Below are 22,635 nucleotides of genomic sequence, written 5' to 3' on the forward strand. Positions count from 1 at the left end.
TTATAACATGACCTAGGAGAGCCCCCGATTTCACTTTGACGTAATCGTTATGTTTCGTACGACTATAACCTCTTTAGCCAAATTATGTCATGAGAGAATTCTCATTTAGGTGACCAACGTGAGTATCCTTGTCGTCTTAGTATTATCACCTACTCTATACCTCGTATCGTGTTTAGCATACATCGCTATAAATTGTACAGTGTTAGTGTGTTATATATATTAATTTTAATTTTTATACTGGGTGAAAAAATATTTAGAGAGAAATTAATAATCATTTGACTACATGTATAAATATTTATTCATAACATTTCACTTTGACATCGTGTATTTTTTTTAAATAAATATTTTACTTTGCTTGTGTGAAATTTTTATTTAATAAAAATAAATATTCTAAAAATATGTGCAAATACTCGAAACTAATGATCAGAAAATAAGGAAAAATATTGAGGTGAAGAAAGAAAAAAAAAATGATGTATTGACACTGTTGGTCATAAAGTTTGACACTTATAGGTTTTTATTTAACTTTTTTTTTTCTTGTATATAGATAGACAATAATACACAGCGAGTTTTACGTCGTAAATTTATTTTTTATTTTCAATCTCTTGGAAAATACACAACAGTTCTTTTGGATATATGAAATAGAGACACTAGGTTATTCGATTGTTCTTTTATTGGCAACGATCGTAACTGACTTTTTTATTTGTTGATTTTTCTTTTTTATTTATTTATTTTATTTATTTTCGTTAGCTTCATACTTTTTTACGACCAATGAGTTTATATGTACACATGACAAATATACACAATTTTTCATTGTCTCACTATTTTTTTATTTTATCTAATTTTAGTTTATTTTTATTACTTTTTTTTTTTTGCAAAACCATAATCGTTTAACTTTCCCAATATTTTGTAATAAATATTAATACAAAAAAAAAAAAAAAAAAAAAATGAATAACCACAAGTTTGTGATTTAAATTTAAAAATTCACTTTGAGTCATGTAATGTTTAGCTTTGTAGGAAAAAAAAGCAACACAACAAACTAGTATTTACAAAAAATAACGACACATATTTCACAACTTTTGACAATTTTTAAAAACAATATTTAATAAATCAGTAAATAGAATTAGAAAAAAAAAAAATAGTACCTACAATTTTATTTGTACATACAAATGAACATATATATTTTATTTATTTATTTGTATACTTATTATTATTATTTTTTTCCTTCTGTTATCTCAAGTCAAGTTAACACGCTACAGGCATATTCCTGTCACGTTTAATATTTTGGACCATTTTCCCTATTTACGTTTCGTTGCCAAAGCTTCAAGTTTACATTTTCTCCTGGTTAAATTTATCGTCTTTTTACTCTTCTCTACCCATTTAACATATCCTCTTTTATCTACTATACCACGTATCACATCTTCTTTCTCTTGAATTTATCTCGTTCCCCTCTTTACCTCTTTGCTATATAATATAATATAATATAGTACATGTTCACTTGCCTAAGGCTACAACCTAAAACTATACATGTCATACACAAAACCTTTATTCTTTTACAATTTTTTATCTATCCTTTTCTCTAAAAATTATCTTTTTTTTTTCTCTTGTTTCAAGTCCAACCCTTTTACTTTACTCATATTTCTCGTGTGCACGTAACCCAGTAGCCCCGTGACGAGCTTAAATTTGTTTCGTGTGCCAGGATGTATGCACCCTTCGGGACCAGTAATCACGTTACGACATTTTACAAAACCACATAACTTGTATTATATATATATATATATGCATTCATGAAAGAGAATACATGTTTTTCTCTTTTATGTATTCTCATCATCTTCGTATATTTCATTCTATTTTTCTCTCTTTATTCTGCACTCAATCTACCTCTTCGTGTTTGTTATATGTCCTAACCGCTCAGATTTATAATCGTGATTCATTTATATATATGCTGAAGCCACTTTAATTTTTTTACTTTAAAATATTTTTTTTTTTTTTCTTTTTCAACTCAACATCCTCTCTCATATGTATCACTGGCGTAATGTGTCCACACAACTTGACATTAACTCCCGCAGACTCGTTGACTTTTATATATATACGACGTATAATTGTACATTATATATATCTCAAATGGACTTTATTTCTTTTTACAACTGTACGACAGCATTCAACTCAAATTTACCGGCAAAAAAATCTCAACAAAATTTACTATTTTTCGTATTTTGTTTATCCATCAAAGTTATATATGTAAATTTTAAATGAAAAAAAACTTCAAATGAAATAAATTTTAGGGTTATTTTATTTATTTATGACTATTTTGTTTTTTTTTTCATATGTTGTTTATAAAATAAAATAAATGAATAAAAAAAAATAAAATGTATATATACTTTATGTTTTCAATACTCATGATTGCAATCGAAAAAAATATTTGATAACTTTGAGCTAGTTTATACGTGACATGGTATTTATATTATTTTTTTGCGTATAAAAATGGGAGTTATTTTTAAAAAATATTTGTGAGTGCATTAGTGTAGGACAACCGGTAAAAATATATAGACTAAAGTCGATATATAGTGGACTATTACGGCGGGTGGTACCGAACGATATACTCACTTGTTCATTCGCTTTCGAGTGCCAGAGTGGGCTTGTAGAATCGTTGAATCGTTGCCGCGCGCGTGTCCATGCCTGTCGACCTCATCTACCTCATTCTATCTTGTTTTTCCTCTCACTTTTTTTTTTTTTATCATCAACCCATCTGTACTTGTTTTTTTTTTTTATTTCTCTTTCTATGAATTTCTATATGTATATGCTCCTCTCATCCCTGACCATTCGACTGGTGAACCCACGCGGATTGAGAATATTGATGAGTTTGAAATTACAAAGGAATTCACGCTTGAATTTCCATAAAACGTAATCGAATATTTCATTTGCAGCTTTTGGTATACTATATATATTTATTCTCTATGATTTTTTTTCTCTCTCAATGTTTTGTATATTTGAAATATATATATTAAGTCTATTCAAGCGCAACTATATTCAACTTTGCATTCACTTCGTTTTTATTTCTATATACAAATCTATACAGCTGTCTTTATCACTTGCGTTTTTTTGGTTCTATTCTTTATTTTTAAATATACATAATTTTTACGCTATTATTGCTTTCATATTATTTATCTCTTTATTATTATACTCGTTTGTTAATTTTTTTTTATTTGTTTAAATTAATTTTCTATATAAATATTTTTAAAAACTTTTCTTTCTTTGAAAATTCGTTGTTTTTTTTTCGCTATTATTTATCTATTGACTGTAATTTTTTTACTGTTATTGTTGCCAGTAAGTTTGAATAAATCTATACTTTTTTAAATTCCCATTAACCTTTTAAATTTTTCATTATTATTAATCGTGATTATAGAAGAAAGAAAAGATGTTTTTTATTCTTCAAGAACAAACGTAATTCTCGAAGGACAATATGCATATTCCCCTTGACACCTGGGTAGTACTTCAAAGTTGGCATTTCCATCAAAATATTATAGATTCATTTTTTTCCTTACCTTGCATAATATATTATGTACTTGTAATTTTTTTTTATTTTTTTTTTTTATCTTGCTCACTCGCGTGTTCGATTACAATAGTGAGGGTCCCTGGGTGATTGGGTAAAAGAAAATGAGCTCAAGAAAAACAAAATGGTATTTCAAAGAGAAAAAGGTTTGTCAAGTTCGGAGGGGATGAGTATAGGTGGAGAAAAACGGGACATAGAGATAAATAAAAAGTAATAAAAAACAAAACTAAAATGAAGAAGAAAAAAAACGAATAAAAAATAAAAAAAATACTCGGCTGAGTGAGTTAAGGGTAGAGGCAAAAGAAGCAAAGTTGTTGAGCCGACGAGATTGATCGATGTCAGGCAAGAGACGTGCTGGAGCATTACAAGCGGCTAGTACAGCTTTCTTTTCCCTTTCCATATCTATGCTATCAAAATCCCACGGGGAATATATCCCGCTCAATGGAAGTAAACTTTTTTTTATTTTTTATTTCTTTTTTTTTCTCTTTTACCCCCGTTGGCAATCTCGATGTCTTCCCCTGATAACCCAATGACAGCTACATGTCTGAGTTAAAAAAAATAGACAGCTTGAAAAAAAAAGCTACGAGATAAACTATTTTTTTTTTTGTTTTTACCAAGAACGGATCAAAATAGACTATAAAAAAAAACATAAAGTAAATGACAAATCAATGGTTAAAATAAACTTTTTTCTTTTTTAATATTATAGAGTTTTTTTTTCTGCATTATTAAAATTTAAATTTTTATTTGATTGACAAGAATATGTGAATACACGTACAAATTTATATGCATATTTAAATTTGAACGTATAGTTTAACCTTTTGACCTGGAATATAATAATCAGAGTAGGAACATGCACAAGTCTCGTGAACTCTTTCATGTCAAAGAAAGGTGAGACAACGACAAGTCAAGAGAAACTCGTATCAAAATGATACTTGAGATTTGTCCTATATATATCGAGTCCCTTTGTTTTGTCATCATCTGAAAATAACGAATAAAGAAAAATTCAAACAAAGCACTATGAAAAAATGCAAAAGTAGTCTATATTAAAAAATTATATTATTAAAAACGAATTTTAAAATTTAAAAAAAAAAAAAAATACTTTTATTCTAACAACAAATAAATTTAAACAATCTAATGAATTGAAAAAAAATGGTCTTTGTGACTTTCATAAGTAATACACAAAAGAAAAGTTATGATCTTCTGACGCGTGAAAAGTCGGCAATCCCCACCAACAGTATGAATCTTTGTCTGACCAATGACTGAGTTTTATCACTGATTTTTCAGTCTTTTTGTCGATTCTTTTCTTTCTTAAATTTCTTTATTATTATTATGACTATTTATTTTTTTTTTGATCTTTTCTCATTATTATTTTTATTATTCTTTAATTCTTTCTGTAAATTTTTTTTCTTTTACTTTCTTTTAAAAATTTTTTATATAAGCACGATTCAACGAGGCAAACTCTGTATAATCCGACGCCATTCGTCTCGTTGGAGTATCCGACGTTGGGTTTGCACACCAAAAAATATCATAAGAGTGAGTGAGAAATTCGAGTAAGTTTATATCCCCGGATCGATCAAGCATCTTACGTGTGTCTCTATTTTTTTATCACTTTTTGTTTTTCGTTTTATCATTGTAACCAGTACTGACACTATACGTTTATCTCCTTCGAACTGGAATATATAAAACCACAAGTGCATGGACATGACAATGACAGTATAGTGTTAGAAGACTGAATGAGTACAAAAAATAAAAAAAAAAAAAAAAGACAGCAATTGAAAAACGAAAAAACAAGTGTAGATCCCCTCGACACTCTTGAAAACAAAGAGGCAAATGAGAGGAATGAGTAAACAAAGATAGAAGCACCGGTTCGTCCCATTGACATAAGACGATGAAAAAACATTGGCATCTCGTCGACATCAATGGCATTTGTTTTGAGTATATGTGTGTGTGTGCGTGGCAAGTTGTTTGTGATACCACAACGATGCGGAATAAAAGTAAAAGCTCTCAAGTAGAAATATCATGAAAAATCTACAAAAAACTGTTTACACAATATATATGCACATATGGGTGGCTTTCTGTGACGTTGAGAAAAAAAAAAGTAGAAAGTAGTATTGTATCTGGTCAAAGGCAAAGTAGAAATGGTACTAGATAAATTTCATAGTAGGTGAAAAGTTGAAGTTTTAAATTGACGTAAACGAGTGGAACACAACCACGCAATCTGTCCCCATGGATCACTCATCAAGATCGATTGAAAGCATCCTTCTCTTCAAATATCTACCTCTCTTTTAGCAGATTCTTTCTCTTTATCTATTTCACTCTTGATCATATATATAGTGTTTGTCTTTTGGATGCTTGCACTGTGAAATGTGAACACTCTCAAAGCATCAACACTATTTATATGTATTAATGTATATGTGTATCTGTATATATGGAAGCTGAACTGGGGCGTCACTCCTTCATGTCCCTTGGGCAATGTAATTCTCGTTCTCGAATAATTAGCGTACGGTAGCAGGCCGCAATCGAAACGATTATGTCACCGCGATTACGGGGTACGGCCGTGATCCTAACGATCGGTCGCTATGGCACATTAATTATCCTTGAAATCCTCAATTAATCGTCTACCCATTGGCTTTTGCGCAACATCGAACACTACGATAGAAGATATATACATTGAATACTCGAATATCTATGGATTTTGCAGTTGCAGAATGTAGAAAACTTTATTTTTGATTTATAAAAAAATATAATATATATGATTTTAATGATATGATGACATTTGTTATTTGATCACTTTTCAATTTATACTCAATTTATTTATTTACTAATTTTGTTATTCTCGTTGACATTTATTTTTTTTATAATTTATTCATCTTTTATTTTATTTCTTTTTCTTGTCTAATTTCTGTTTCATAAATTTTTCATTTAACTGTTTTTTCTTTTTATTATAATTATATATTTTATACTATTTAATTTTTTTTATATTTTTTTCTGCGTCATTGGTGGTATATATTCTTCTTTGCATGTTTTAATGGGATATATATATAAGAATGAAATACTGCATTCCATGTCTGTTTATAAAGAGAATTTCGAATTATCCTATTGCTATGCTCATTTGAATGAAATTAAATAGATTTTTTTTTTCTTTTATTTAAATTTTTTTTACTTTATTTATTTTTTATGCTTTTGTACATTTGATTCATTTTACCATTTTTCATTTCTGGGCTGAATAAATCGGGGTAAAATTTCTATGTGAATTTGTGTGTGGTTACCCATAATTTGCTCATGTATGAATTATATTCCGCACAATTCATACATCCCGACATTTACCATGAGAGCACATTTCCTGTCTACAAGGAAATGTGAAAATCGATTTCACGAGACCAGTACCAAATACCTCGAGGCAAAATTAATTTAGCGGTCTGATATACACAAAATTACAGGTTTGCAAATTGAAATAAAAAATATTCGAAAAAAAAAAAAAAATGCATCACAATACGGATTAGTTTTTTTTTTTTTTTTATTTTATTATATTTTTAGTTGTTAATTTATTTTATTATTTTTATACTCTATTGATTTTTTTTTTTTTTTTTTTTTTTACAACTTCAATATTTTGTTTTATATTATTTTTACAAAATAATGAAATTTAAACCCTTTGGGGCTTTAATTGTAAACAAATCGTTGAACTGTTCATTAAAAATATTTGCCATTAATAACAAAAAATTTCATTTTTTCTTGAATATTTTATCAACTTTGATACTTTTTATTTTTGTAATCGACAATCTCTTTGAATTGCAAAAGCTTTTTTCAAATTAAAAAACAAAAAGTGGCTGTCAAATAGAAAAAAAGTTAAATTGCCAACGTAAATTTTATGAATAATATTTTTGTTACAAAAGAATATAGAGGGATAAAAAAAAAAAAAAAACAAACATAAAAATAAATATATAAAAGTCAAATAAAACAAAAAATAAGAATAATGTTCGAGAATATTTTTTTTTGGTCGTGATAACGTTAGGAATAAGTTGATGCTCTCACTAATACTTGAAATTTCACCACAAAGAAGAGGATTCAACCACTAAAAGTAGTCCATGTATGGTATACCTTTCTTGCTTTTTCAACATTTTGAGATGTTGAATTCGCGATATCCGGGGAATATGGTTCGAGGGTGGCATACGTAAAAGTCGCCTTAGGGCCTTCGTTTTCACCCACCCTCAATCTCAATTCTCCCTTTTAACTGACACCTACATACATACAATATTATTTATTTTATTTTTTTCTTCTCTTGAACAAGCAATCTCCTATGTAGCTAAAACTTCTCCGGTTCTCAAAAAAAAAAAAAAAAGACTTTTTTCACACAAACGTAAATACAAGTAAAAGGATCCATACAAAGTACCTTCAACAAAAAAATAAAATAAACAATTCACTATTTTCACACCCTGCAAAAACAATTCAATGCCTTTGTTTATTTTTGTTTATTCAATTTTTTTTTTTTTTCAAAGTTTTATTCGTGTTAATTCCCCTGCTCAATGTTTTTTATTTATTTATTTTTTTATTTTCATTACTTGAAATTTTTTTTTTTTATAAAAATAAATATGTATTCATGCAACTCATAGTATATACATACACATAGATAGAATATTTTTGAAAAGTGGTGGTTATCATGCGGAGGAGTTGGATAAACGAAATTGCTAGTCTCGTTTACGATAAAGATGGTGATTTCCCTTGTGGGAAATTAATAGTCCACGTTAAATAGATAATATCATACGATTAAAACTCATTGAGTTTATAAAAACTTTTTTTCTTTCATCATTTACTTAAATTAATAATATAATATATTATTATATGAATAATAACATCGATTTACTTGTTTAACATGAGCCATTTGCTAATGATCCACAAGTGATATTTTATTCATGACATGTTAAATCATTTACTTGATTTTTTTTATCTCTCACCCCTAAATACTTACTTTTTTGTTTCTTTATAACACGGACTTTATACATATACATGTTTTTTACTATGTGTGTGTGTGTGTATATAATGTACATTTACAGTATAGGCCTTTACCCTATAAATATTTATGTTATTATATTGAACGATGCCTGGAGAAAAGATATAAACTATCATCAATAAATTTACAAAAGACTAAACAACAGTTTTGTAAAAAAAAATAAGATGAAAATAAAAGTGATGTATGTTTTTTTAAGCAATTTTTCAACATTAAATAAGGATTTTTTTTGTTGTTTTAATATTTTTTCCCCTCTGAGCTTTGAATAAAACAATATAAAAGAAAATAAAAAATAACAATAACATAAAACTGTTGATGTATAGACATTAAATATTTATATTAAATTTGCACCAGATGAATAATGAAATGAATATTTGATAAACATGAATGTAAATAATTTTCATTATTTATGTTCTTTACATAAAGCTCGTTGATTTAGTTGTTAATTAATTATCTGATGATATTTAATTATGCATTATTTTAATATTGAATATATAAAGATTTATTCAATTTTACATTATTGTTTATATTGTATAATATTAACAATAATATTTTAATATCATTTTTTTTTTTTGTTATAATGTCCATCATATTTGTTATTGTATTTTATGATTTTCGCTCAATCACCAGTTTGGTTACAACAAAGAATAATTCAATTTAATTAATTTATTTGTTTTTAATTAAAATATTGATCCATATAATGAGGAATTGAAAATACAATAATTAATTTTTAATTCATTTGTAATATTAATTTATGGTTGACAATACAATAACAAACTTTAGAATAAAAATTGATAAACACAAATATATGTGTAGTAGTTAAATATCAGTTTATTATAATAATATATTATTATTGAATAATATACATTGCGAGAGTAAATTAAAAAGTTCATTAATACATAACTTATGTGTACCAAACTTAAATATTTACAATTAATTAAAAATAATAAATTAATATAAAGAAAAATATAGTGAAATTTAAAAAACTTTGATCAATCTTTGTAGGTTGAGCTTGGTTAAAGTTTTTAATGTTAGATTGACCTAAACGCTATATTAAATTTGCATTGTTCACTAAGAATTATTACCCCGTGAAAGAACGAGAGAGAGGGAGAGGCAGAAAGAGCGATCTAAAGAGTTTTTATATATATGTATATACTTTTTGTTTTTTTTTTTTTTTTACTTTCTTGTATTTTACCTTGAAGAAAATTTTTTTTTGTTTTTTTAACCTCCTGAAATCGTGCGAAAGTTAGTGGCGCACCCGATAATTCATCCATGACAATGAAAATTTGATAAAATATATACCTCGGTAAAAGTCTCTTGAACATAGACTGAGAAAAAGTAAAAACCAAAACTTTTATATTTTCATATTTGATGTGATTATGAAATAAAAAAAACATATATATATATTTCACGTAATGACTTTTTGTTAATTTAATATAAAAACAATTTTTTTTTTTATTAAAAAAAAACCATTCAGTATGGCAATTGTTTTTCAATTTATATATCATTTATTATTTTGAATTTTTTAAAAAAAAAAAAGATAAATTACATTGTTGATTGGTTAAAAAATAAATAATTTGCGTTAACACGTCAAGTGTAATTACAAACAATTTATCAATGACCGATTTAGCTGATAATTCATTTGACTCGTTAGACAAATCACGGACAATCTATCACTTTTGTGTCAGAGAATGCAAGGGGGCCAATTTTCAAAAGCCTCAGCGTTTATCAAACATATATAAATTACCTCTTTCTTTCTCTCTCTCTCCTTCAACCCTCGATTTACCAATCTCTTTTTACTCTTCTCTGTACATATATACCTTACATACACACTTGTGTTTGATTAACGCCTGTTTGAATACGAAACGATCAAACAAATTTTAGGGAATGAGATTTTCCACTGATTCAGAGAACTGATGACAGCTCTAACATCCAGTTGGCAAGTATGCATGGTCACATATTCGATAGTGTGTTATACTGTAAATAGTCGAGTTGTATTAAATTTTATGTGTGAGTATATAGATGAGTTTATACATACACATGTGAATGTTGAAGCTCATATAATGTCGGATGTTGTAGTTGAGAGTTTCTGTAACTGCCCATCGGGAGCTGTCTAGACCTTTCGACGTTAAATCCTACTATTCGATAATACCCACGTTTACTACATTGTTGAAAGGTGAAAAACGTCACCAACTACAAAATTGTTCTTGACAAACGATTCTATGCTGAGGTTAGCTCGACAAACTTCATTTCTCTATTCACTTATAAACCTGTCTACCACCAATCTGTTTTAACAAAAAAATTCAAAAATTAAAAAAAAATCCAAACAACGCTATATTAAATGTTAACTATTGCAAACTGCAATAAAAAAAATATATATTCAATTTGCATATCGTATAATATTATTATTTTATGATGACGAATGTTATTTTTTTTATTTATAATATTTAAAAAAACTACATCCATTAAAAAATGCTTCGATGTATATTTTTTTTTCCCCAAATGAAAATAGAAATGCTAAAATGAGTTTTTAAAAATTCGTAAAAAGTCGTTATACTGTATATATAAAAAACAATCTTTTACGAGTATTGTTTATCTGTATAAAACAGTTGAAAAAGTTTTTTCAAAAAAATATATGTAGTCTTTTTTATATATATAAAAACAACAATATATGTATGATATATAATATTCATCATATATAATAAATGTATAATTGAAATATATATATTTTTTTAAAATAAATAAAAAATAGTATTAAATAGCATATAATAATATGATCATTTATAATTAAAATAGTGAAAAGTCTAAAATATTGAAAACAAAATTGTAATGATCAAAACTATGAATATTATATGCTATGACAATACTTATGAAATGAACTTGAAGTGATTAAAGTCCATGATCAAAATTGAATAGTGTAAAACATGTTAATATGGAAAAGATCTAAATATTTTCAAGTTCAAAATATATGTATAAACTATATGTATCGACTATATATATATAGATAAAAAATAAAAATGAAAACTAAATAACCAAGATAAAATCGAAAAGTTGGAGGGTATTGGGCAGTGTGAAAACTGTGGATGGGACTAAAAAAAAAAAGTTAAATCCGTTAAAGGTACTCGTGAAACTAGAAAACTGGAAAAATGCCAGACAGTTATCGGTTGAAGGATATCTGATGATATCAAGACCGGAAATGCCGCGAACACGTAACCATTTGACTCTCACGTGCTGGCATTACGGTCCTTCTTGTGTGTCTTATCCCTTTTCAGGATTACTTTGACCATTGAGATTCTCCTCCAACATAACATTTTTTTTTTTTTATTTTATACTTTTTTTTATTATATTGTTTTCTTTGCAACCCTCCTTCACATACTATTGCACTCTTTTTCTTTCATTAGATTCTTTTTTTTTATATTATTTGCTGATCTTTTTATTCTTTGCCCTAAATTTTTATTATACTATTTCAAATATATGAACAGAATTTTTATTTTATTCACATTCTGTACTAATGCAAAGTCCAAATTATAACTATATATAGTTGGTGCAAGCTCGTATGCATCTTGCAAGAAACGGCGCACAAGATACGACTTCTCTTCGTTGAGCCAATAGTCTTTATTTAACCGGGTATTCCAAGCTTTGTCTTTCCTTGATTTTCTTAGTTTTCCTGTATAAACAATCTACCCCCGCGGTTATTCAACGAATTTTCCAAGAACGATTCTTAAAATTATTCTTCTTTTCTCGTATTGCCTTGGCCAAATTTTTTTATTTTATTTTTTCTTTTTTTTTTTTCATCTGGTTCTCTATTTTCTCCACTTCATTTCTATAACGTTTCTTCTAACGCTCGCTTTAGTTTCGTATTCAAGAGATGACTTCCAGCTCACCCTTCTCCTTTTTTCTTTTTCTACTTCTCGTATCTGCCAGCTCAACCCTCAATCCCTGCCGAGCCAATAATGTCTCTGTTTAAATGTTAGCTACAGAAAAAAAAATATATAAAAAATGTATAGAAATCCATCCTCTCGCCAATTCTATCTTCGATTTTTTATTTTATTTTTTTCTTTGATTTTTATACGATAAAAAAAATAGGCTTCCGTTGGTCGTGATTCACGGAAATTTCGCTACCCCGCCTTCTACGGCTTCTCAACCCAACTCAATCTTTCTTTCTGTTAAAAAAAAAAAAAAAAGGGAAGAAAGCTCGAATTCATTGTATGCGAAACTCTCTAACAATATTTTCACGTTAACAGTTATTCGCCATTATCATTGTTATTTCTTTCTATTTTTTTTTTATTTTTTTTTTCAACTTTAACTGTGTCTCATTTGAAAAGCACCATGAACTCGACAGACGTAACGGCCCGTCATTGTTCGACGTATCATCAGTTGAAGCACGTTGTCACCGTATCCTGTCTCATAAAATCTTTTCTCAATTTTAACTTTTATCCTACTGATCATTTTGATTTCCTTCAATCTTTCTTACTTTCGAAAACTGCATGTCCATTATTATGTCAAATTTTTTAGCGAGCTTTCTTTAAATTTTAACTTGATTCCCATATATGAAAAGCTTGTTCACTCTGTCTACTTGTACAGCAAAAAAGCAAAAACTCAGCTGCTCGAAAAACTATTTCAGATTTTAAAAAAAAAATTTTTTTAATTACAAAAATTATAAGTGAATCTTACACGTTTTTGGCCCTCAATATTCAGTCATTTATATATGTTAAATATTTTCTTTGAAACTTAGCTTTCAAATTTAGTGAGTGAAAAAGTCTTAATGTATATAAATATATTTATTATATTTATTTATAAATGGCATGTGTCGTTTTATATATTCAGTGTATATTTTTCATTTTCTGTGTGCCCCTTCTGAAATTATATAGTGTTTAAGTGAGCGTACATTTTGGATTTACAAGAGAAGCTTTAGTGTCGACTATACTAACCCATCCGGTCTACTTTTCTCAATATAAATACTAAATGTAGAAGTAACAGCAAACTAAACGAGAATATACACAGTCTATCCCTATGAATGAACTAATGGCTCAGATCTATGCATAGTTTATAGGATCATTAACGGTGGTGTTCCGTTCAGTTTCATTGTTCTCATTATGCAAACGAAGCAGTGTTTATTACTATATACAAGAATACACGATATTATATATAAGACCAGTATGTTCGTGAAACTTTAATATTCATTTCTTCTATAAATATATCATAATATATAATAATTTACATTATTAAAATCAAAATAATTGATTCCTTTGTATCATAAACAAGATACACAATCATGATAATATAAAAAAATGTTTATACTTTAATCATACGTTACACAATAAAATACATACGTGTTTTATAATCGTGATCAGTGATTATCTTTATAAATTTATACATATTTATATTTTGGTAAAGTGTGCTGTTAAAAGCAACAAACGCACGCGATACATGCATAATTGGAGTAACTTTGAGTCATTTTAAACCTAGCAAGTTTCTACAAACTCATTTATTAATACATCACTGTGTATATACAGTACATGGATAACTTAACTTATATACAAAATACACAAACATTTTACTTTCAACAACAACAACAATATATATGTGTATAAAGAAAAGTACATGCGTAGAAAACAAAGCACTGACGAAAAGCAAGACTTTTGAGCTTTATAAAATGCAATTCAGAGGTTATTCTAGCAATTCAGAGTGACATATTTGAGTTTTCTTGTCTTTTGAATGTAGACATTTTGTTATACATATATACATATACATATAAATATCAACATGTATGTAAAATATATATGTATATATGCATTATAAATACAAGTAGTTTTAACTTCATTTAGGTCAGACTTTAGCAGACACGGTTTGTACCAACAAAGTAATACGCTAGAGTTATAATACTCAAGTCTATACGTTGGAGGTTGATGTTGCGCTGGGTTGAAGCTATTGAAGTTATACGAAGCAAGAGAAAATCAGACTTAAATGTGAAACACGAGTCGATACTCATATAATTAGTTGGGGTTACTGTAATTACATCGTGGAATTGCAATTAGTTTGTCTCGGCATTTGTGTTGAACGAAGAAATAGCTGTATTATGTTGAGATTTAATACTTGTAAAATATAATTTAAATTGAATTATTACAAGTATTCTATAGAGATATTGTAAATTTATATATTAAAAGACTTTTATTATTATTATTATTATTATTATTATACTGTTTATGTTGACCAATTATATCAGTTTAGTTTGTTGTCGATGTTATCGACTAATTCGTTACTAGCCAGTTACATGAATATTTGAGGTTCCGTGTCACGTTCTCGCTTCGAATTTTAGTCCGTTTCAACCTTTCTAACCTTCTGTCACCTTTATATATACTATATATATATACACACTAAACTACCCTTTTTCAACTATCTATATGTATCTTTGTCTTTGTTTAACAAACCAACGAACCAACCCCCTGAAGCAAAATGTTATACTGAAAACGGTAGAGGTTGTCTCTCGTTACTTCGTTGCCGTACTCCTACAAAATTGCCTAACGAATCGTAATGCTCGAACCGTACCTTTCGTTTCGCGATATAAACTGAAATTCTCATATACCTTTACTCTCTCTATTTACTCTCTTTTATCCTATGTATATCTATTATTTTCTTTCTCTATAATTTACTATATTTATCTCACTTTATCTCACTCAATTTTCAAGTAGTACTACTACTCGGTACTACTACTACTACTACCATTGTATACAACACAGTTCTCTCTGTAAACCTCTAGACTGATCCGATAATTGAACCAACAACACAATCAATCCAACTCTCGACTACCATGATTAATATTCGGGTGTGACCTCCCACCTCCTTTATAAACTTTGAACGAAGAACTTTCGACGTCTGCTTCTCTTATCCTCATTGTGTTTGTATTGAATTAGTTCTCATTCTCTTTCACACTTAATTCGAATATTCAATATCTCTTAATCTTAGTTATTTTATTTATTTATTTTTATTTAATTCTTATGCAAAAATCAATTTTTCATTAATACGCCGGTAACAACGAATATATTTCTGCGAAAATTGTTTTTTTTTTTTTCAATGAATTTTGATGAGTATAAAAGAAATCTACTTTATCGATGGCTATTATTTTTTTAATTGCATATGCATGCAGTGAATGGATGAGATACAATGTATTTTTTTTTTATTTAGATACGAGAGTTGTTGATGTTTTTTTTTTCTTTCTACTTCATTTTGAAACATTATTCCGTGACTGCAGTTGTATTTCACTGCATCAGAGTAAATTAACGTTTGTACTATTTAAACTCAGTGTTCGTGGAATAATAAAAGAAAAAAAAAAACTTATAACTAATGAAAATAAGTTGGTAATAAGAAACAACAACAATAAAAATAAATAAATAAATGAAGATTGGATAAAGAACTAAAAAAATTAGAAAAAAAACTCTGACAAACAATTCATCTTTGTTTTGTATTACAATATCTAAACTATGTTACTACTATTGAACTAATTGAATTTTTCTTTTTATTTATGTTGCAGGTAATAGTTGAGTCTACAAGTACCTGTACATAACATCGATACGTTGTGGCGTCTTTCATCCTGTCAAGGTAAGATAATTAATTGTCATTATTTTTTATAACTACTTTGGAAAAAAAAATTAACTAATTCATTTAAGTGATTTTTTTTTCCATTGTTTTTTTTTTTTATTTTCTTTTCTTTTGTTTTCAAATATTCCATTTATAAAATTAATTCTAATAAATATGTAAAATTTTCACATTCACAATATTCAGCTTAAAAGTCTAGCACTCAGTTAGATGAATTTGAATAACAATTAATTTTCATTCTATTTGTACATTGCTTGTATGAATATTTCAAAAGTTAAAACGACAAAATTAAGAGACAGCTTTACAATATTAAAAGCTTTCACACAGACAAATATATTTCATTAAATATTAAATTCAACTATAGGGGTAGTTTTCATTGACATTACCGGCTGAGTAAAATTTTATCAGTACAGTTTGAGATAACTGACGTTTGATGGCGACACACAATGCAGAATACAACTTGAGTATTTTACACCTTTATAAATTGGATCTATAATTTTCCCCCATATATATACACAATATAATTGCTTCATGTGTTATCGACAATATTTACCATTGAAATAACGATATGCATGACTCTTATATCCATCTACATTGTCGACTGTCGTTGATGCGAACTTCTCGTCACTCCTATATAATTGTAAAACTTTTTAAACACATCTATACGCAATAATACCCTGCATGTACTTTGGTCGAAACTCCATACGTGTACACCATTTTAACCATTACCATTTTCAGTTTTAAACTCTCTATTTCTTGTGTGTAATAATAATATGACATGAGCGACCATGCACCCTCACGCATTATTAAAAACTTTGTTTATAAAATAAAATATATATGTATAAAATTATAAACTTTTAGCTAAAATATTATACGCTTGAAAAATTTCATCTCTATTACAAGTAACTTTAATAAAACTAAACTGTTATTATCATTTCTAAGTGAATGTTGATTATCGTTGTTGATTTTTTTTTTTAATTTCTTACAGAACAGTTGAAATTAAAAAAAAAAAAATTTTAATAACAGTGTGATCTTTTAGTTGTGTATAAATACAGTAAGGCCTGGAGCAAGTGAGTCAGAAGAATTAAATGTATTAAATTATTAATTCTGTCTCATGGGGCTCTTACTGTTGGCGCAATGAAATGCAAGCAATATATGAGAGGGATAAATATACTAGAAACAAGGGAAAGAGATAAGAGGGAGAATTTAGAGTATGAAAGATAAAGGGGCAGAGGGGAATTTTATTCGTCGTGGCACACGTTTGTATATATACATACCAAGCTGGGGGCATCGCCCTGGGGGACATAATATGTATGTACATATACTATTCTTCATATGTACCCTAACTAGCTTTTACATTCTAAACGCATATCAACTTTCTGAGTGTGTGTCTGACGCGCATCGTACCATGTGCAACTCAGCTGTGTATTAAAACCCAAAAAAATTATTGTGCGTCTGGCACGTTCAATTGTATATAGCCAACACCCCGACACACGTCGACAAGATACACAGGCATATACTGATAAAAAAAAAAGTATATTAAAAAGAAAATAGTAATAATAACAATTCATAAATTTTTCACAGTTCGGGAGGACCCCCATCAATTCACAAAAATTATAATAGTATAAAATAAATTTAAGTGAATTTAAAAAATAAAAGCTAAATATTTTAATATTTATCGAGATAACAAATTGGATGCTGTAGCTTGTGTTGAGGCTTTAAAAGTTAATACTTTTTACCCTAACGAAGTATGTTAATTACGTGTTAAGATTGGCTATCTAATAAACTTGAAAGATTAAGAATATCTTATTAAACTTTTTTCGTAAATTAATAAAATTAATAAAATTAAAAAAAATTTGATGAAACTTTTTTTTTCTCGGTTGAAGTTCTTTTTTTTTTTTTTTTTAATTTTACGGCAAACTGTGTTGATCCACGTCTGTCATAATCTTAAAATCCTAACCGAAAAAAAAAAAGAACGTAAATACTTTTGGGATTTTCACAGAATGATCTGTAGTTACTAGGGGCACTATGAAATCGTAAATCTGGGCGTTGAAAATGTTGAAAACAAAAAAAAAAAGAAAACGAAAAAGAACCCACGCACTCAAGGGATCCTTGATAGAAGTGTCTCGCGAAGTTTCGTGCCTTTCTTTACGACCCCAACGACGCACCTTATATACATACAAAGCAAAATATATAAATAAAAAAATAAAAACCAAGCAAAAACCCTCTTAAGTAAAAGAAAAAATATAAAATAAAATAAATAACAACGTCACTGGATTCATGAGCAAGCCACGATATTTCGTAATAAAAATAACCTTCACGTTGCATATGGGTCGGTAAAAGTGCATCGGCCCACATACATTTAACCCACGTCTTTTTTCCTCTCCATATTTGTTTGTTTTTTTTTTTTTTTCTTTTTCATCTTCTTACCTCTATCCCTCACAATTTGTCATTGAAGATTTCATTCAAAAAATAAAAAAAAAGTATTAGTATGCATGAGTTTATTCAAGTAAATTCAGACCTTCCTTATTCAGACTTGAAGTAGATATACGAACAAGAAATATAAAAAATAAAAAACAAAGAAATTATGACAATCTCAGCAACAGAACGATAAAAAAAAATTATAGTATACATATGGAAATTTAATTACAAAGAAATAATGAATTAAATGAATTAAAAAGTTTTCAAAGGATTAAAAGTTGTTGTGATTCTTTGGTATAAGTCCTCCGCGTATTTGTAATTGTTATACCATGAGAGTTGTAAGTTGTTGGAAATTGGAAAATCTAAAACATATATAGAATGCACAAACAGTAGGTAGATGAAGTTTAGTGTAGTGTATATGTGTTACACAAGACGAGGACACTGAAAATGAAGAGAATAACTTTCGTGGTGTATGAGACATGTGCAGTGTAAATAGATACCTAGATAGTTCAAGTTAGAGTCAAACTACCATGTACATATGTATACATAAACGTATGTTGTAAACAAACCTCTCTTGGGTAAAAGTATGATATAGACCCGCACCACCTGCGTTTGTCCAAAACATATAACTGCATGACTGTCGAGAGTGCATTCTCTCGTCATGACGTTCCAACATAATTGGAACTTTGTGATATTAAGTATACGTATATACATTATTTCACTTGCAAGCTGCAAAATTAGTATGAGTTTAAAAGCTGTTTTTATTTTTTTCTGTATGCGTGTAAAAAAAAAAAAAGATTTTATTTAAAGTTTCAACTAATATACAAATCCAAACTTACTATATATATAACAACGAAATTTAAAACAAAAAAAAATATATAAAAATTCATATTGTACACCAGAGTAAAATTATAAACTGAAATGGAAAAGTACTTAAAAAATTAAAATTTATACAATAATTGCATTAGTGGAATTGAGACTTTGTGGTAATCTCGTTGAAAGGAAAAATGAAAAAAATAAAATAAATATGTATATAGTAATAGGATTTGTTTTTTCCATTTTTGTTCTTGCTTCTGATAACACGATTGTTTGGTATTATTATTATTTTTTTATTTTTAATACCATACCGAATTAAAATAAAATTATATTTTATATGATGATAATAATTATTTTTTTTTGTTCTCATTTTTGTATTTTGCTAAAGAGTCTCTTTGGGAAATATACTTTTAAAATTTGTGTAAATTCACTGAATATACCCTTGGTACATATGTGCAAACATTGACTATATACACAGTGTATTTATACAAGTTGGCTGATTGAGATTTATGCATGTTTAAAACTATATATGAATTTTATATAATTTACTCGTTTTGTATATACATATCTTCTTGGTAACTCATCTGGAAGGTGAGGCTTTTTTTGTCTCCACAAAATCAATAGTATATAAAAAACTGTGAAAAAAAAATTATATGATTGAGTGAGAAAAGATAGTAGAGCCATATGGAGGACTATACAATATAACTTTATTTTTTTTTTCGCGGTTTTTCTCAGCCAAGTTTTAATACAAGGTAAAAATTTAACCCTGAAGACTTAAGTCCAAGGATTATTGGTACAGAGACGGGTAATTTTCCGGGACTTTACGGTGATTGGCTCCATATATACATTGCTTCCGATATGTATATATAAATATTTTTATTTTTTTATTTATGTGCGTGAGTGTGTTTGTATGTGTGTGTGTGCATTGGTTAGTCGATATGTGCGATGTTGGAAAGGAAATGTATGAAGGGCATCGAGCTAGTCAAGCTGAAGGGCGACGTTAAGGCGGTGGTTAGAGGAGTGCTGAAGGAATGAGAAAAAAATAAAAAAAAAAAAAACAAACAAAATAAGGTAAAAAAGAGGAGAATGACCGGTTCGTCGGGCTGGACGGAATCGGCGATCACGCTTCGCTCGTCTCCTTGGCTCCGGTCAGTGCCTGGGTGTATGGGTACGGCCAACTTTTCTTCACCTTCATCGGGCGAATGACCGTTACGTTTTTTCGTTTCAAGGCTGGCTATATCCTTTCATTTGGCCTCTCACCTTTTTTTGTTTCATCTTCTTATATTTTCTTTACTCTTCAAATTAAACTCAATTTATTTGATCTTCCAATTGTTTTTCCAACGTTTAAAATCCATGATAAATATATTAAATGAACTGAGTAAATCTTAAATAATAGATTTTTTTTTTTTATACATTATATTGAAAGAATAAAAAAAAAGTTAATAACAAATTTATATAAATATAAAAAAAAAAAATATTAATTATTTTCGTTATCACTTTTTTTAATCAAAATAAAAAGCTTAACAAAAACCAATTTAATTAAATTTGTTTTAGTTTTTTAAATATGCATTCATTTGTTTTCTATTTTTTTTTTTTTTTTTTTTTCTCGACAATTATTATGCAAAATAGAAATAAATAAAAAGATACGCGACCCCACGTTTAATCATCAAATTAATTTACAGTGTAGCCATTGGTCTACATTTTATAGAATTCCATTTTGTACCTTCATTTGTATATATACATATATATATTTATATATTTCTGAATGATACGCAAGAGTTCAATTAAAGCGAAAAAACCACTAACGAAATATCGATTCTATTGTCCACTGGGTAATTAAAAAAGAACGCTTGAATTTAAAAAAAGGTCGAGTTGATTGTAGAGAAGTTGACGACAAAAAGGTGTACAGGTAAAATAAAGTATATAGGGTAAAAAGTAAAGGGTTGTCCAATATGTTGTAGCCTCTAGTTTTATGTATGTATATGTACAATTTTACATATAGATATATATTTTTTATTGTACGGAACGGAAAATGAATGCAAAGTGTACGAATATAAAGTACCTAAATCAATTGATTTTTTTTTACAATGAACTATCCATATATCATAATTTTAAGACTGCTTACATGAGCCTCGATCATATACAACTACGAAATTCCACCATACAAAATTATTCTAAAAATATAGATTTTATATTTCGACCCAATTGTAGAGCTTTCATTTACAACATAAAAATAAAAAAATTACTGTATTATATTGCCTTGAGATAATATTTTTTTTAAACTTATATAAAATAAAGTATAATACTTGGAGAAAAATAAATCTAGTAGAAATGATTGTTAAATATGATATTGTCGTGTGTAAAGTTTATAAAAGACATAAAAGGTCATTGTCTGGTGCTTTGTGTGTCCTGTGACGAATCATCTTTTCAGTAATATAACTTTAGTTTTTGGATAAAATATACTCTCAGAAAAAAGTGCTTTTTACATGAAACTTTATGTCACTGCTTTTTATTTTTTCTATAAATTTTTTGTTTGGCCATTTGGTGACAAGTGAAGACTAGCTAAGTTAAATTTGTTTCTTTTTCATTTTTATATATCACGTGAAAATTTGATGAATTATTTTTCACTCTCTTTTATCATCAATATAATAGTAAACGTAAAAAAAAAAAAGTAGCAATAATAATAATGATGGCTAAAATAGTCTTGAAGTTATTTTGAAAAAAAATTTAATACAGCTGATGAAAAACAAGAATAAAAAAAATAAAATACTTTTCTGAACTTTAAGAAAACAGTTGTTCTATCAAAACAAATACCATTGAACGTATGTCAAAAAACTTAACAACAACTATTATTGATCTTTCTTATTTTCAACCGTGCTATATGTTCACCCTTATGTTCAGTTCTTATCTATATATATATTTTTTTTTCTTCATTTTTAAAAACAAACTCTCTGGCTGTTAACGAGTTACGGAAAATAACAGGCGTCATCGTGTTTTTTTTTATATTTTTTTTTCCTTCAACAACGATAGGAAAATCACTTTTTTCTGAACTTTAAGAAAACAGTTGTTCTATCAAAACAAATACCATTGAACGTATGTCAAAAAACTTAACAACAACTATTATTGATCTTTCTTATTTTCAACCGTGCTATATGTTCACCCTTATGTTCAGTTCTTATCTATATATATATTTTTTTTTCTTCATTTTTAAAAACAAACTCTCTGGCTGTTAACGAGTTACGGAAAA

General features: G+C 27.8%; 1 protein-coding gene across 4 annotated transcripts in view; it reads left to right on the forward strand.

Annotated features, from left to right (window-relative positions):
• Nucleotides 1-22,635, forward strand: part of LOC122856807 (protein gustavus) — a 166,685-nt gene that overhangs the window by 59,494 nt on the left and 84,556 nt on the right. For all 4 annotated transcript variants that reach the window (XM_044158740.1, XM_044158748.1, XM_044158730.1 and 1 more), the window contains one exon: nucleotides 16,087-16,154. The gene's annotated coding sequence lies outside the window, so the exon portion shown is untranslated. The remainder of the gene's footprint in view (nucleotides 1-16,086; nucleotides 16,155-22,635) is intronic.

This window comes from Aphidius gifuensis, linkage group LG1, assembly GCF_014905175.1.
Source record: "Aphidius gifuensis isolate YNYX2018 linkage group LG1, ASM1490517v1, whole genome shotgun sequence".
NCBI classification, from domain to species: Eukaryota; Metazoa; Arthropoda; class Insecta; order Hymenoptera; family Braconidae; genus Aphidius; species Aphidius gifuensis.